This window comes from Microcaecilia unicolor, chromosome 1 (assembly GCF_901765095.1).
Source record: "Microcaecilia unicolor chromosome 1, aMicUni1.1, whole genome shotgun sequence".
NCBI classification, from domain to species: domain Eukaryota; kingdom Metazoa; phylum Chordata; class Amphibia; order Gymnophiona; family Siphonopidae; genus Microcaecilia; species Microcaecilia unicolor.
The window spans coordinates 436,920,387-436,938,694 of record NC_044031.1 but is presented as its reverse complement, the minus strand read 5'-3'; positions in this window follow the sequence as shown (position 1 = coordinate 436,938,694).

Genomic DNA, 18,308 nt, shown 5'->3' with positions numbered 1-18,308 from the left:
CATCTTTGAATACTAATAAATTCCATACAGACAATTTAACCAGAGCTGAGCATCAGTCTTTAAAAAAACTTCAGGCTGATCATAGCCTTGTCATTAAAAAAAGCCAACAAAGGAGGTGCGATAATTATCCAAGATCGATCAGCATATATACAAGAAGTACAAACACAATTGGATGTATTGAATACTTATCAGCCTCTAGATGAAAATCCTACCACTAAATTACAAAACGTTATTTACAAACTCACTCACAATGCTTACAATAAGGGCATTTTAACCCTCAAAGAGATAAAATTCTTAAATTTTACCCATCCTGTGAATCCATTCTTTTATGCTTTACTGAAAGTACTTAAAAACATTAGGCATCTTCTAGAAAGACCTATTCTATCTTCAAGAGGTTCATTGCTGGAGCCCCTGTCAATTTATGTAGATTATTTTTTTAAAACCTTTGGTACAGACAGCTCCCTCCTTTATTAAAGACACTACACGTTTTTGTTGTTACTCCAAGAATTGGAACAAACAGGAGAGACATCTGATGGTTACATTGGATATCAGATCGTTATACACCTGTATCCCACAAGATGAAACTTTAACAGTTCTCGAGTTAGCTTTGGATACAAGACCTCGGCCTCATGATGTGCCCACATCTTTTCTCTGCAAATTGGCTAAGTTAGCACTGACTGAGAATTTTTTCTTGGTTCAAGACTGTCTATACCCACAGAAAACTGGAGTGGCAATGGGCGCTACCTTCACCCCTAGTGTAGCCAATCTGTATATGATGTCATTTGAGATGAAATGGATGGCAAATTCACCTTTCTCTGACCATATTTTATGTTGGAAACGTTATATTGATGATATTTTTTTTCCTTTGGAAGTGGTCCATTGAAGAATTATTGGAATTTGCAGCCGGAATCCTGCTTTGTTTTTCACTAAGGAATGTTCTATGGACACCATCCTGCTTATAATCGAACGAGAAAAATGCCCAAGTTCCGACCTAAATCGGGAGATGGACGTTTATCTCACAAAAACGAATAAAGCGGTATAATCGAAAGCCGATTTTTGGACGTTTTCAACTGCACTCCGTCGCGGATGCGGACAAAGTTGATGGGGGCGTGTCAGAGGTGTGGCGAAGGCGGAACTGGGGCGTGGTTATCTGCCAAACAGAGATGGGCGCATTTCACCGATAATGGGAAAAAAGTATGCGTTTTTAGCTAGAATTTAGGACACTTTTCCTGGACCCTGTTTTTTCACGAATAAGGCCCCAAAAAGTGCCCTAAATGACCAGATGACCACCAGAGGGAATCGGGGATGACCTCCCCTGACTCCCCCAGTGGTCACTAACCCCCTCCCACCACAAAAAATGAAGTTTCTCAACTTTTTATTTTCACCATCAAATGTCATACCCAGCTCCCTGACAGCAGTATGCAGGTCACTGGAGGAGTTGTTAGGGGGTGCAGTGGACTTCAGGCAGGTGGACCCAGGCCCATCCCCCCTACCTGTTACAATTGTGCTGCTTAATGCTTATTAGTCGTCCAACCCCCCAAACCCACTGTACCCACATGTAGGTGCCCCCCTTCACCCCTTAGGGCTATAGTAATGGTGTAGACTTGTGGGCAGTGGGTTTTGAGGGGCATTTGGGGGGCTCAACACATAAGGGAAGGGTGCTATGCACCTGGGAGCTCTTTTACCTTTTTTTTTTTTTTTTTGTAAAAGTGCCCCCTAGGGTGCCCGGTTGGTGTCCTGGCATGTGAGGGGGACCAGTGCACTACGAATCCTGGCCCCTCCCACGAACAAATGCCTTGGATTTATTCGTTTTTGAGCTGGGCGCTTTCATTTTCCATTATCGCTGAAAAACAAAAACGCCCAGCTCACACATTGTTGAATAAAACATGGACGTCTATTTTTTTCCAAAATACGGTTCGGTCCACCCCTTCACGGACCCGTTCTCGGAGATAAACGCCCATGGAGATAGGCGTTTTCGTTCAATTATGCCCCTCCATACATTTTCTAGATGTGCAAATTCAACAAAATTTGTTTAGTTTTAAAACTGCAGTCTATAAGAAGAAAACAGACCATAATACTCTATTATAATAGCAGAGCTGTCACCCTAAACGATTAAAACAAAGCCTACCCTATTCTCAGTTTCTTAGATACAGATGTATATGCACTGAAATAGGGGACTTTAAGAAACTATCTGAGACATTAGCCAAAGCTTTACTTGAGAGAGGTTATCCCAAAAGGTATTACACATGGCTTTAACCTGGGCACGTTTCAATGATAGAACCTGGATACTACAAGACAAGCAATCCGATAATTCAGATGCCGATGTGGTCATTTTTATCATGAAATATGCTGCTGGATGCAAAGCGATCACTAATATCATTAATAAACACTGGGATATTTTGACAACTCATCCAGTGTTTGATTCAAGGTCATTATGAATCACTTTTTTGCATAGCTTAAACCTCAAAGAAATCCTTAACCCAGTGGCATTACCGGACCCACACAATCTTGTCTTGGAAGGTAAACATGCAAATTGTGGACATTGTAAATCTTGTCCAATCATGCTTGAATGCACTATCTTCATCAATCCGGGCGATGGGAGGGTCTACAAACTGAGACATTTGACAAATTGTAAAACAAGTTACATCATCTACGTGTTACAGTGCCCATGTAAAATAATCTACGTCCTCTTCATATTAAGTTAAATGAACACAGATCTAAAATTTCAATAGAGAAGCGGCTCCTTTGGTTGCCCACTGTAGAAATGCCAAACATACTTTGGAAGATTTTGTCTGTATAGTTTTGGATCATTTGATTCCTAATATGAGAGGAGGTGACTTAGATAGAAGATTGGCAATTCTAAAACAGTGCTGGATTTTCCGCTTGAATTCTTTTGTTCCTTTTGCGATAAATTTAGCAGTGGAATGGGTGGTGTTTCTTTGAGTAGTCTCTTTTGTGCAGGTACCGGCGTACTCTATTAAAGCTTGCGCCATTTTGTTCCCTGTCTCCAAGGGAGCACACTAGCAATAAGAGTTTGTCTTGGGTAAATCTGAAATTAATTTAAGTATGGATGAATATACATCTTTCTGTACAAGCATTTTTTACATTCTTATTGTTTTACAGAATTTGAGACATTCTTTGGACTTCCCTAAAGAAGCGGACGTGAAACGGATCCCCGTCGAGATAGTCTAAAATGAAGATAAGTCTCCTTTATCCACTCTCATGCTAGCTCATTATATTGAGTCTAGGAAAGAAGAGAAGTTTCCTGTACTCCCAGCAAGAATGTTAAGGTCAATTTGACAAGCTATTTTGCTCTATGTGGGCCATGTTATAAAATTTATTTTCACAAAAAGTGGAACATTGAAAAAAAGAAAAAGAAGTATAGAAAAGAAAAACATATACCACTTTACATGTCAGTTTGATAGTGGATGTTTTTTTCAGGAGAGCCTATGACTGAACAGCCATTTACAGTCGATAATTTGAACATTATTTCGGCTGTGGCACTAACTGAGGCCCCTTTTCCCTCCATTTTTATGGTGTAAAGTGTTGTTTTTTTTCATGTCTCCATAGACCAGCTTGTCCTCTTAGGATCACTATGCTTTGTTATTAAGTGAAAACTGCTGAATTACAATAGTTTGCTGTTATCTTTAAAAAGAACTTTAACATACAGTAATTTTTCAAAAAAAAACCCTTAAAGGTTTAAAAAAATTAATTGAATGTCATGATGTTTGAGTTGCTGGAGGTTTTTCAGGATCAATGATAGAAAGTTGGAACCTAGAACTGGACAAACAAGTGATTGAAAAAATTGTCCATGTGGTTTCTGAGGATCTTTTCCTCCTTTATTTCTATATACCTTTATAATATCAGTATTTGTTGATTTGGGAGACTTTTTGGTTGGTGATTAGATTGTCTTGGCAGTTTCCATACATCCTTTTGCATAGTGTTGGTACTCATCAGTACCACACGACTGCCACTAGAGGGCAGAGGGGCCATTTTGAGGCAAGACCTGCAATAGAGAGGAGTGTGTGGGCATTGCTCCTGTACATATGGCCTAGATACCAGGTGTATTTGAGATAGTCTCAGGAGACTCATGGGGGTGAGAGGGAGGCTCTGGCTAGAGTTTTAGCTGTCTTCAGGGCAGTGGCGTTCCTAGGGGAGCGGCGCCCTGCCCCCCCGGGTGCAGCGCCCCCCCCCCGCGAAAGAGCCCTCCTGGGTGCATGTCGCTGGGGGGGGTGCCGCAGCGCGCGCCTCCTGCGAGTTTACTAACTTTGATCGTTCGCTGCAGCTCCCTCTGCCCCGGAACAGGAAGTAACCTGTTCAGGGACAGAGGGAGCTGCAGCGAACAAGAGAAGTTAGTGAACTCTCGCAGCAGGCGCGCGTCGCGGCACCCCCCAGCGGCATGCACCCGGGGTGAACCGCCCCCACCGCCCCCCCCCCTTAGTACGCCACTGCTTCAGGGGTATGACAGAGGAGAATCAAGATCAGGAGGGCAGGAGCTCAGGACAACAGTTCAACTGACCAACTGAGAACTGTTCTCAGGTGGTCAGGAAAGAGGGGGTTTGGGGCCAAAGTGGAGGAAGAGGGAATTGGAATACTCATACTTACTTATGCAGGTCCCAGACAATATTCGGCCAGGGCCCACATAAGTGGCTTATGTGGGTCCCAGCTGAATATCAGATGGGACCCATATATGCTCTAGCAGTCAGTGCTGTTTCAATAAGCCCTGGATATTCAATACTGGTGCCTGGATATAGCCCAGCACTGAATATCTGGAGCTCATTCTGTCTGTGTTGAACAGCATTTTTAAAAAAATGCTGACTGTCATGGGCTGAATATTGATTGGTTAGTTTGTGTCTGAGGCAATTGAGGGTTATATGATTTGCTCAAGATTAAATCAGAAGGAGCAGCAATGGAATTTGAATCAGGCTTCCCTGATTGTCCACACTGTGCTTTTTACCACTAAGCAACTCTTCCACACTAAAGAGATAACAAAAGAAAAGCCCAAGCACATAGCATCAGTTTCTTTCTTGCTTACTCATTTTCTATATTGGAGCTATCTTCCTTTTTCTTTAGCTATTGTGCATTTGTAGATGAATTTTGGCATTAGTAGTCTCCCTATTTTTCTATTCTGATCTATGCTATATAATACCTATAGGTATGGGTAGGTATACATGTATGTATATGCATAGCTATTTGTCTGTGGTATGGTATTTTAGTTCCTCTCACAGAGAAGTACCAAGCCAACAAAAGACTTATGGAGGCTGTCTCTAGCATGATGTGTTTCATGATAGGCCTTAAGCAGGGCAAGGTTCATATTTATTTGCCTCTGCTTATATGTACATATCTCTATGTATGTATATATGACCCTTCTTATAATATTTATTTTTTCAGCATTTGAGATATACCACAAGTGATCCCTGAGGCAACTATGCAGTTTATAATCTTTATTCCACACTGTCCCTAAAAGGCTCACAATCTAAGTATTATATTGTACCTGGGGCAATGGACAGTTAAAGGGGTCTATTACTAAATCTTAGCTTGAGTTATCTACAGCAGGGCCCATAAGAATAAAATGGGCCCTGCTGCTTGTAACTCAAGCTAAGCTTAAAAAAAAAACCCTAAGGGTCTCTTTTGGTCAGAGATAGCCTTATCCAAGCATTTTCTCTATATCTGCATGATTCTTGGCTTGAACAGTGGATCCATAAGCCAAAGGAAATATGCCTCAGCCATTGGACCTCTAGAAGCTCATATGGAGGAATAATGTTCACGGAAAACCTGACACACTTCGCCCTTTGCATGTTGTGCCTTGTAACACTCCTCACAATATCTGACAATTTGGCTGAATAAAAAAGAACCCTACTTCTGTATTTAATACATTATACTTTAGTTGTTGAAGCTTGATATACATGTCACGTTATATCTTTGCATTAGGGTATTTTCTAAAGTCAGGATTTTATGTTCTTTTCCCTGCTTTGGATGTTGACATACCAGAAAAATGATGTAGGGCTGGAGAGCTCTCTCCCTAAGCAGCCATCTTGCAGCCTGCACTCTGGTGCTTGCTTGTTGCTGTGATTCTTACAGACATTATCCCAATATAAAGCAAATATTGCCTAACCCGTCAAGTAGATTTATGTACATAGAGTTTGAGTCTTTTTTACTTTCTGATTCATGTTGATGTTTTGAAATATAACTTTTCTTCTGCTAACAATCAATCACACACAATTGACGAGCCCTGTATTGATCACAGAATGTTGCATACAGTTGAAATCATACATGAAGGAAAATAAATACCTTTAGATCTCAAAGTGAATGGGCTTTGTTGGCATTACCACATCAGAGCCGCTAGCACAGCTTGATAAAAGAGGTCCTAAGGCTTTAAAATAATACATTTGTAAGCAATCTCATGGCATTTTAAAACACAGCATTCAAAAGCAAATAGTTCTTATATCTGAATATTTGTTAAAGATCATTTAAGGGCAGGTCAGAAAGCTCAGCTCCAGTGCAACCCATTACAATGCAAAAAATCTGGCATCTGTTTGTGAGCCTGGTCCCTGCTTTTGGCCTTGTCAGAGAGCTGGGTATGTTTCAATTGTTTTTAAAATCTTCCCCGCTTGAATTAATGGATATTTCAAGTAGAAGGAGACAGGCAGATTTGTACAGTGATTTTCATCTATTGGTTAAAATCCCAAAATATTCTCTCTTGCTGAACATTGTTAGTTTGGAAAAACAATTAAAGGATTTATTTATGGTGCGTAGATATCATCAAATCTACCACACAAAAGCCAAAATAATAATAAAATATCTGAACAGGATAATAAAATCATTGCTATCCAATTATGAACAATATTCTTGACCACCAATAAAGTGACATTTGCTATACTGTTATGCCTATTTCTTGATTTTAATACTTTAACTTTTTTTTTTAATCACACAATAAATCCTCCAAAGCATTTATGCAGTAGATACCATTAGGAAGTTAATGGGAAGAAATATATATATATAGCTTATAATCCTGCCCCAAGGAACTTCCTGCTGTGTCAAAAATGTTTCTCTGCAGAGGGTTAAAAAAATGCTTTCCCCTGGGGTTTCATTAGCATTTGATTTATTTACATCCTGCTGGGTTATTTAAATGCAATGATTGAATCAGTCAGTGAGACATTTTATAAAGCAAATATAATCCTGTTTCTTTAAAAAAAATTGGTAAAGATAATGCTTGGCAAATAACTCAAGAACAAAGCTATTCATCTTAAGAAATTCTAATATTTAACATTTTTTCTTCAGGTATCTTAAATGTTGAGACATTTATTTGAAAAATTGCACATATTACAATATCAGTAAAAACTCACCAAGGAGTCTTCACACTAAGTATGACAATGTTATTACCTGTACAACAATACAAGAATTTCAAAAAAAATTGTATTATACTTGCATACTTAAGGTCAGGCTGTTTTGTGCTCTCAGGGGGTCTTTTACTAAGCTGTAGTAGTGTTTTTAGCTCACGGTAGATCGGATGATTTGCCCTGAGCTCTTCATAAAACTTTAACTTCTGGATATTATTTGTAGCATTTGTATCCCACATTTTCCCACCAATTTGCAGGCTCAATGTGGCTTCTGGTTGGACTTTATCTCTTATTTTCAACATGAATAGGTTATACATTTATCAATGCTTTTCAATAACTTAATCTATACATGACAGTTAATTCACCTTCTTGCTACAATTAGTACCAGCTATTTATCAGACGTTTTTTTATGCAGGAGTTTATTCCACCTTACTTCTTGCTGTGCTATCCTGCTACATGCACCTCTGCACCCAACTGTAGCTGAAAAGAAGCTTGGGCCATAGGGTTCTATTTTGATGTTATGTTTATTTACACTAATTTTACCTTAGTGTTTATTGCCTGCCTAATTTATTTGATTTGAATTTATCACGCATGCATTGAATATTTCAATCTTTTCATTCAAAATTAACAATTGCCCTCCATGTCTATGTTTTGGTTTGGTGTATTATACTATAATGGTTCAACCGTTTTCATGTAAATTTATCTCTTGGAACATGCATTGTCTTCAACAACCTGTTAAAAGGAAGAAGATCACACTTGCTCTGAATGCTCATGTAATGTTTCTGCAAGAAACCCATCTTGAAGAAGTGGACTTTTTCATGAAAAATACTAATTGGATTAGCTCTACTCTTTGTTCCCCCTCATGAGGGAAAAAGAATGGTGTAGCGATTCTTTTTCACGAAAAATTAAATGGGCACATTAAACAAGAATAATCTGACACCGAAGGACGGTGGGTTTTATTGAAGGTGTATTTATTACAGCAGGATTTCCTACTGCTTAATGTATATGCTCCCAACCACGATTGTCGCCTTTTATGTAGTGAGTTGGCCAACAAATTAGCAGAATATGAACTACTACCTTTAATAGGAGTGGTCTAATGGTTAGGGTGGTGGACTTTGGTCCTGAGGAACTGAGTTCAATTCCCACTTCAGGCACAGGAAGCTCCTTATGACTCTGGGCAAGTCACTTAACCTTCCATTGCCGCATTGAGCCTGTCATGAGTGTGAAAGCGCAGGGTACAAATGTAACAAAAAAAATATTAGCAGGTGACTTTAATAAGCCACTTGACTCTTGGTTAAGCAAGCAATCTAGAGTGTTCTACCATGTCCCCAAAGGCTCGTATTACCCTATAGTTACTGATTGATTCATATAATCTTACTGATCCTTGAAGACAATTTTCACCTACTGCCAGGTAGTACATATTTTTCTCAATTCCACAACAAAGTTTTTCCTGTATTGATTATTTTCTTATTTCAAATAATCTTATCCAGAATGTATTAAAGGTTCAAATAGAACCTATTTCCCTTCCAGACCATGCAGCAATGACCTTTTCTTTACAACTATGTTCACCTAATCCATGTAGACCCCCACAATGGAGACAATTGTCAACTCTTAACTATGGATAATTGCATGAAGAGAATCAACAAATTTATTTAAAACAATCCTTCTGACTCTAATGTGGTAATCATTTCTGAAGCTTTAAAGCCTCCCTAAGGGGAGAATGCATTTCCATATCCACCCATCAGAGCAAAGAAAGGAATAAATGCATTTGGAACCCATTAAGATCTTCCACAAAATACATTCTTGAAGCCTTTCATTCATTTTATTCGCACAAACTCACAGAATTGGAATCCTTTTTACAAACTTTTGCATCTCCGAAATGGAATTCCAATGACATCAAATACATGCAATCACCAATTATTTTTGTCAGGAATTTAAGAAGGCAGTCTCCCAATTAAAAACTAAAAAGGCGCCAGGACCTGACGGCCTTTCTTGCAAATTCCAAAATCATTTTCCAAAAAGATATCTCCACACACCTACTCTCCTATTTTCAATTACTTGAATCAAACTCCTTTATTATCAATCGCTTAGTGTAAGCATCTATTACTATATTACCTAAGCCACTCAGTTTTACAAATATACAAATTTGAGTTATCTCTAGCAGATAAACTTGCCATGTAGTTAAAATATGGTCCTCATTGGACAATTATCTCCAAACTCAATCCTCCTTATTGGCTTCTCATCTCAGGTAATTATTCAGCATATGCAGCGTTTAGTCATTTCTTGAAAATATATATAAACTAGTAAAAAAGGCCCGTTTCGTAAACATATGAAATGGGCGCTAGCAAGGCTATAGAGAGAGTGAGAGTGTGTATATGTATGTGTGTCTGTGTCTGTGACACAGAGAAAGTGTGTGTGTGTGTGTGTGTCTGTGTCTCTGTGTGAAAGAGAGTGTGCACAAGAAGGGTGAAAATGAAGAGACAGCAGTGAAATTTTACATAGGACAGCTGAACCATTTGAGGCGTGTTTGTGTGTCTGTGTGAGAGAGTATGTATATGTGTGTGGGTGCATGTGTGGGTGCGTGTGTGTGTGAGATAGAGACAGTGTAAGTGTGTGTGTGTGTGTGTGTGTGTGTGCATCTGTGTGAAAGAGAGTGTGAAAGGGTAGGGTCAAAATGAAGAGACAGCATTATAATTGTACATAGAACAGCACAAACATTTGAGGCAGTTCTTGCCTTATCTCCCCTGCCGCCCCCTCCATACCCAACGATTTGTTCCTTGTCTTCCATCCCCTCTGTGTTCCGTGTTTATGTATGTGTGTGTGAGAGAGAGAGAGGTGCTAGCAGTCCCTGTGGTAGTGGCAGGTCAGTTGCTCTTTATAGCCAGTTAAGAGTAAGAGTGTGTGTGTATGTGCTGGGTTTTTTTTCTTCACTCATATGCCCTCCGTGTCCGTTGTTTGTGTGGAGAGCAGAGATCTATATAGTCCTTTTTGCGTTGCTGTTGCTGCTGGTTTTCATTGTTCCGCGATGTGTCTTATGTCACCTTCCGTCGCTTAGTAACGTGTTCACGATGCGATTGGTTGAGTGTCATTGGTCCGCCCTCAACGTCATGACGTTTTACGCGGGGGGCGGGGCCAACACTCACGGGTGAATTCCTGGTTTCACCACCATGTATTTAGAACGTTGGGACTTGTAGAGGCTTCAGAACGTTGGAGGTGCGTTTTATATAGAGAGATAAGAAAAGCCCCTCCACACACACATAATCTCCTTGTTAAAAAAGATCCTACCTTTCCCCCCAAACCCCCAGAACAAAACAAACATCAAAGAAGACAAAAGACAACCCCACAATTCTACACTTTAATCTTCAGTCACCAAACCCTATACAGACTCATATTAATGAATTGTACATAACAAAAGAAATATACAAAAACATAATTAGGAAGATTAACACAGTTCAAAAAGGGACTGACAGTCAACCAAAACCAATCACTCCATTAAGATCTCAATCTTACCATTGGAACCCAAATCTTGTCCCATTTTTATAGGGTTTTCTGACATTGAGCTAGAAGGCATTCCATGTCATACAAATACCACTAGTTGTTCAACCATTGTTGATGTTAAAGTACACCTGCATCCTTCCAAGCCCTTGCTAACACCAATTTCCCAGCAGCAAAACAGTGACGGAGTAAGGCATTCTGAGTCAATGTCAGTCCAGGGGCCAACTGTCTTAGAAGAAACACACCAGGATTCTAAGGTATCACCAAGCCCATCCAATCTTCCAATTTATACCTGATTGCCTTCTAGAAAACCTGTGCTTTGGGACAACTCCACCATCAATGACCCATGGTGCCTCTATCTCCACAATTCCTCCAGCAGGAGCGGGAGACATTAGAGAAGTACTTGTGTAGTCTATCCGGAGTCAAATACCATCTATAAACAACCTTTACACTATCATATTGCATAGAAACTATAGTAGAACATTTGGCCAAGGAACTCTCCATTTTGACCCAATCACATTCTTTCTATGTCACCCCAATCTCCCCCTCCAAATGTTCATGATGTAATAATTCTCATGATGTCAATATAGATCAGCCCTCTAATGCCCTGAAAACTTTCACATAGGTCTTCCAAGACAATACTATCTTGAATTGGTCTCACTTTAATATCTCAAGAGGAAAGCGAGTGCACAAGCTGCTGGTAGGTATAAAAACATACTTAGGTTGCAAATCAAAAGTGGCCACCAAGTCCTCAGAAGGACTCAGTTGGTTCTCATTAAAAAGTTGCCCCCATTGAGTTAAATCCAACCATTCCTAGTCATGAAAAAACATTAGGCCCCAGAGCTGGTGGAAAGAACAGGTTTCTGGGGTATGTTTAGAGAGCTAGAAATCCAATGTCCTATCTATTGTGTCCCAGATCTTAAAAGTACACAGTGTGGCCAGACTGACAGTAGCCTGAAGTGAATGATATCTTGATGGAAAGCAAAGAAGATAAAATAATGATATCTTTCCCACCAAATACTGATCAATTTGGACCCAGAGCATATGCTCTAGAGCCTGATGCCACTCTATGCCACTCTGTTTCTGCAGGCTTATAGTAGAGAAAGAGGTTAGGACCCCACAGGCCATTCACCATTCTATCCTGAAAAAATCACCCATTTTGCTAAGCTAGGAGGTCTACTGTTCCAAATAAAATGTAACAAACTACACTGCATTTTCTGCAAGAACTTGCTTGGAACCAGAACTGGCACTAATTGGAATAAGTAGAGCAACCTAGGTAAGTCATTCATACACACCATAGCTATTCTATCAAACCATGAAAGGGGTAGCACAGCCCATCATTCTAAGACTTTCTCTATTTCTAAATAAAGTTTTGGGAAATTAGCCTGAATGTGGTAAGATCAATAGGACTCACTTTCAGAAGCCCTGTGAAAGGAGACTGAAGATTACAAAGCAATCCTTCTGATTTGTTCCAATCCTTCTGATTTGCATCCAATTCATCTGATTTGCTCATATTAACTCTAAAACCAGATACAACAGAATAATGTTGGATCTCTGTCAATAAATTTGGTAAAGTAACCACTGGGTTAGTAACTGTCAAAAGAACATCATCAGCAAATAAGGTAATTTTATAGTCCGTTCCCTATACTGCCAGTCCCATAATAACTGGATTAACATGCACTGAAGCTGCAAATGGCTCCATGACTAGAGCAAGGAGGCAGGGATACAAGGCACACCCCTTTCTGGTCCCCCTACTCAACACAAAGAACATGAAATTACCTCCTTGGCTCTCACACACGTTTTAGGGTGGGTGCGGAATACCCTAGTTCATCTCCTAAACATTCCACCTAGTGCCCATCTTAGCAAGGACTGCATCCATAAAACCAGAATGGACATGGTCAAAGGCTTTTTCTGCATGTTTACTCAAAAAAGTCAAAGGCTTCTTTCTCTCCACCACCACATAAAAGAGATTCACCACCTTTCAAACACCTGTCAGTAAGGCACAAATCCAACCTGATCAGCATGAATTGAATTAGACATCACTTCAGAAAGCCTCTTAGCTAACACCATAGCTAACATTTTTACATCAACATGTAAGACAGAAGTCTGTCTGTAGAACTGGCAGTGGATATTATCTTTACCCTCCTCAGGGATGACAGAAATCAATGCCTCCAACATAGTGGATCCCCAACTTTAACCAAATTAAAGAGCTCTGCCCAAAAGGGGTCAATTCAGTCCTGAATGCTTTATAGCATTCCCCTGTGAAGTCATCCAATTCCAGAGCTTTCTCAGTGTGCTAAGTCTTAGCCTTCAGGACCTCTTCGGCAATAATGGGTGTGTCTAACACTTTTGCTGGGCTTCTGTCAAGATGGGAAGACCAGTCTTCTCCAAATAAAGTGAAATATCTGCTTTCCTAATTTGAGTATCACAACTATACAAATCATGATAGGTTTCCTGAAACTGACCTCTAATTTGGAAAGATTTAAGAAACAATTGACCCTTGCTGTCTCTAAGTTTAGCCACTAATCGTTCTGCCTGTTGTTTATGCAAACAATATGCTAAGTATTTGCCAGATTTATTAATATGTTCATAATGATGTAGCTTAAGCCTTTCAGCAATGTATGTAGTAAATTTAAAACGAATCAGAGAAATATTTTCTTCAGTCAACGTGTAATTAAACTCTGGAATTTGTTGCTAGAGAATGTGGTAAAGGCGTTTAGCTTAGCGGAGTTTTAAAAAGGTTTGGACGGTTTTCTAAAGAAAAAGTTCATAGACCATTATTAAATGGTCTTGGGGAAAATCCACTTTTTCTGGGATAAGCAGTATAGAATGTTTTGTACTTTTTGGGGATCTTGCCAGGTATTTCTGACCTGGATTGGACACTGTTGGAAACAGGGAGCTGGGCTTGATGGACCTTTGATCTTCCCCATATTGGCAATTCTTATGTACTTAAGAGTTTATCTACCTCAAGCCTTGCCATTTGCAATTGGCTATAAATATGATCAGAACCAGACTGCTTATTCTGCTACTCCAATGTCAAAATGTACATGTGCAATCTTTTTTGATTATCTGTGCAAGCTTTTTTCTACTCAGAGGTTTTCTTACCCTCACAGCAGTGTGGTGAAGAAGAACTATGCATTACCAACTACTTCTGACTGCTTGCAGTGTGAAGGGAGGTCTCCGTGTGTGGGAAGATCACGCCCTTTGATGTTCATCTGCTATTACTCTTGCAGCAGTGTGGTTAAGAACTACTACTGCATTATCAACTACTCCCAACCGCTTGCAGTGTGAAGAGAGGTCTCAGTATATGGGAAGATTGTACCCTTTGATGACATCATCAAGGGGACTTTAAAAGATATGCTGAGCCATAAGACATTTAATATCCATCTGCCATTACCTATGCAGCAGTGTGTTGGAGAGCTACTGCATTACCAATTACTCCTGACTGCTTGCAGTGTGAGAATAGGTCTCAGCATGTGGAAAGATCATGCCCTTTGATGATATCATCTAGAGGACTTTAAAAGATGCACTGACCTCTGAGGCATTGTGCCAAAGGGGCACATCCTGTCCCTTTGTATATGACTTCAGATGTGACTTTGGAGATGATTTGGAGGTGATTTTTAGATACGTTTTAGATTCTTTTAAGAAGAATTATTGTTATTAGTTATAAAAATATTCCCTTTTTATTCAGAATTGTGTTAACCAGGGTATATGCTTTTTAAAATGCAAAACATCAGAACAGGTTAAGGCAGGTGTCTAGAATTAATGAGTTTTGATTGTTCCTTCATTTCTCTGAATATTCCTGAGGTGATTTATGGTACCGGGCCTGAGAAAGTTTTTTTGTAAGCATTCCACTCATAACCCAGATTTTAAAACACCATCTAACTTGATTTAAAGATCCATTGACTCATAGCTTCCTTCAATTGTGGATTATATGGTTACTGAATGCTTTTATTTTATTGAATGCTTTTATTTTAATGCTTGTTCAGTGTATAACAAAGTTCAGTTAGTAAAGGATCTGATAGGTGATTCAGGTCCAGGTATAGTATTTATGACAGAAACATGTATACCTGATTTATTTCTCCATATATTTTGAATATCTGTCCACTAGGTTATAAAGCAATTCATTTTCCAAGGTTAAAAAAGAGGTGGGGGTCTTGCTTTTATCTACAGGGATTTTTATTGTTTTAAATTGGTGGATAAATCAATGGAAAATTATTTGGTGTTATGGTATGTAAATTTATTGGAAATTAATGTGATTTTTCACTTCAGTTTTTTACTTATATACTGATCACCAGCAAAGAGGAAATCAGTTCAGACCACCTGGTAATTGAAACTCAGTTCAGTTAACAGAAATTATTTGTTGATATTGCACTTTATTAGACAAACTGATACTTTTGGGTGATTTAAATCTTCATTTGGAGGACACTATTGATCCCAAAACTTTACAGTTTTGTTAACTATTGTCTACTTTATCTTTGAAGTCTGGTCCAATTTGTCCTACTCATATCAAAGGCCACTTTATGGCCTATTCAGATGAGTGTGATGACGATCCTTTAGTGGATCATCTTTCCTGGGAACTACTGATATAGTCTGATCATTATTTCTTAAGATTTTATCAGAAGCTGCCTAAATTTGGGCTGGATGAAGTCCATATGGAAAAAATATATAGGTCATAAGTATCCAAGTAAAGAAATATTTTGGGAGGAGTTTTCATTTAGATTTAACCCAGTACAGTTAGATACTCAGGGGGTCTTTTACAAAGGATCACTAGCGTTTTTAGCACATGCTAATGATTAGCGCACACTAAATGCTTGAGACACCTATACTAATCCACCTCTGAAAACCCATCGTCTAAGAAAACCCATTGTCTAATATACCTATTAAATTCCTTCCTTCTTCTCTCTACTTCTTCCCCTAATTCATCTCTGCACAACAATAATTGTACCTGACATCCAGGATTAACTGTGTGTAACAAAACTATGTAAGCCACTTTGAGCCTGCAAATAGGTGGGATAAGGTGGGATACAAATGCAATAAATAATAAATAATTAAACAAATACAGCACTGTCTCCTTGTATGTGTCTAAACAGCACTGGCTCCCCATCTCAGAACGAATAAAGTTCAAGGAGGCCTGCATAGTTTTTCAAATCCTACATGGCCTCACTTCATGCCTACTGTCAAATATATCTTCACTACTTTAAGTCACTATTCTCTGTATCAGGAATAGTATGGAACTCCCTTCTTATTGCTATAAGGTCCAATAACATATACCTCTGTTTTAGGAAGAGGCTAAAAACCTTCCTATTCCGAAATACCAATACATGATTTATCATCTCTTTACTGAACACGCTTATGTCCATAGCCATACCATCTTTCCTATGTCAATCTATTTCTTAAACACCTAAGTAGTCACTTCATCCCACGCTGTTTAAGTTCTTGCAAGCTAATTGATGTATACCACACTGAACCCTAGAAAGTGTATATTAATAGTATATAAGACCTGATTTGATTTCAGTTTCTAAGGTTTAGCACATGTATGTTTTTAGTGCATGCTAAAAAAAAATAGTGCACCTTTGTAAAAGGACCCCTCGTTCTATGATTGAATCTTGGAATTCCACTTCTGCTTCTTTCTTGGAGGAATTAGCACCTTCTTCTAAAAAGAATAAAAAGGAAAGAGATAATCCTTAGTTTACAGAAGCTTTATTGTTTAGCTTTTTCTATATTAGATGGAGAGCAAAGATAAATCAATATAAATTGGCAATTAAAGAAGCTAAAATTGCCTATTTTGACAAAAGACTGCAGGAAGTGAAAAATTAATCTCAGATGTTATTTAAAATCTATTGCTCTCTAACAGATACAGACAGAGTTTTGGCTATTCCAGAATCAGTTCAACCTTCAGCAGAACAAATGGCAATAGTTTTCCAAACTAAAGTAAACACTATTAGAGATTTTGTTTTTTAAGGAAATATGATAGAATTTGGAAATATGTTATATTTTTGGATATGTTAGATTTGGAGCTGACAATTGGGTCTCCAGCAAAAAGAATTTGTGACAGTTTTATTCCAGTTTTATCAGTTACAGTACAAAAATTCTTGGAAAATTAAAAAGTAAGGGTTGCGTGCTAGATAGTTGTCCATCATTAAATCTTGAAGGGATTCCCACAAATATTATGGATTGGTTAACCAATTTTGTTAATATTACCTTAAAATATGGAATATATCCTAGGGAGATAAATGGAATTGCTTTAACTCTAATACCAAAGAAAGCAGAAGGTGATATGACAACAGTGGATAATTTTCGACCAGTGGCCGGCATCGCATAGATGGCAATTAGGCTCATTTTCGAAAGAGAAGGACGTCCATCTTTCAACAAACACATGGATGTTTTCACCCAGACCTGTTTTTCTTACGACTAAGGCACAAAAAGGTGCCCAAAATGACCAGATGACCACCGGAGAGAATCGGGGATGACCTCCCATTACTCCCCCAGTGGTCACACTTCCACACTCAAAAAAACATCTTTCAAAATATGTCAAGCCAGCCTCAGATATCATTCTCAGGTCCATGACAGTGCATGCAGGCCCCTGGAGCAGTGCACTTCAGAGAGGTGGACCCAGGCCCATACACACCCTACCTGTTACATCTGTGGAGGGAACAGCGAGCTCTCCAAAACCCACCACAAACCCACTGTACCCATATATATATTTATTTATTTATTTATTTATTACTTATATCCCACATTTTCCCCCCTTCACCTGTAAGGGCTATGGTAGTGGTGTACAGTTGTGGGTAGTGGTTTTTTGGGGGTTCAGCACACAAGGTAAGGGAGCTATGTTCCTGGGACCAATTTATGAAGTCCACTACAGTGCCCCCTAGGGTGCCCGGTTGGTATCCTGGCATGTCAGGGGGACCAGTGCACTACAAATGCTAGCTCCTCCCACAACCAAGACATGGGCATGGACATGGACGTCTTTGGTTTTGAAAATCACCGAAAGTCAGAAACGTCTATGTCTAGGGATGACCAAATCTAGGGACGTCCAAATTTAAGGATTTGGACGTCTCCAACAGTATTTTCGAAACGAAAGATGGACATCCATCTTCTTTTGAAAATACAGATTTCTCCGCCCATGGATTTTGCCATTTTGCAAGGACGTCCAAATCGCAACTTGGACGTCCATTTCGAAAATGCCTAAGCTTCTTAAATTTCTTGTTAAAACTCAATTTTCTGATTTTTTTCTACGTTAACATATTTACATCATTCACAATGTGGCTTTTGGCCTTTACATGGTACGGAGACATTGTTAGTTATTCTAGTTACTGAAGTCAGAAAGTATTTATCTATAGGTAGAAATATAATACTTTTATAATATAATTTTTCCACTACTAATCATTTTTATAGCACTATTTTTTGAAATACACAGCACTGTACACATTATATGCAGGAACTATCTCTGTCCCCAGCGGGCTCACA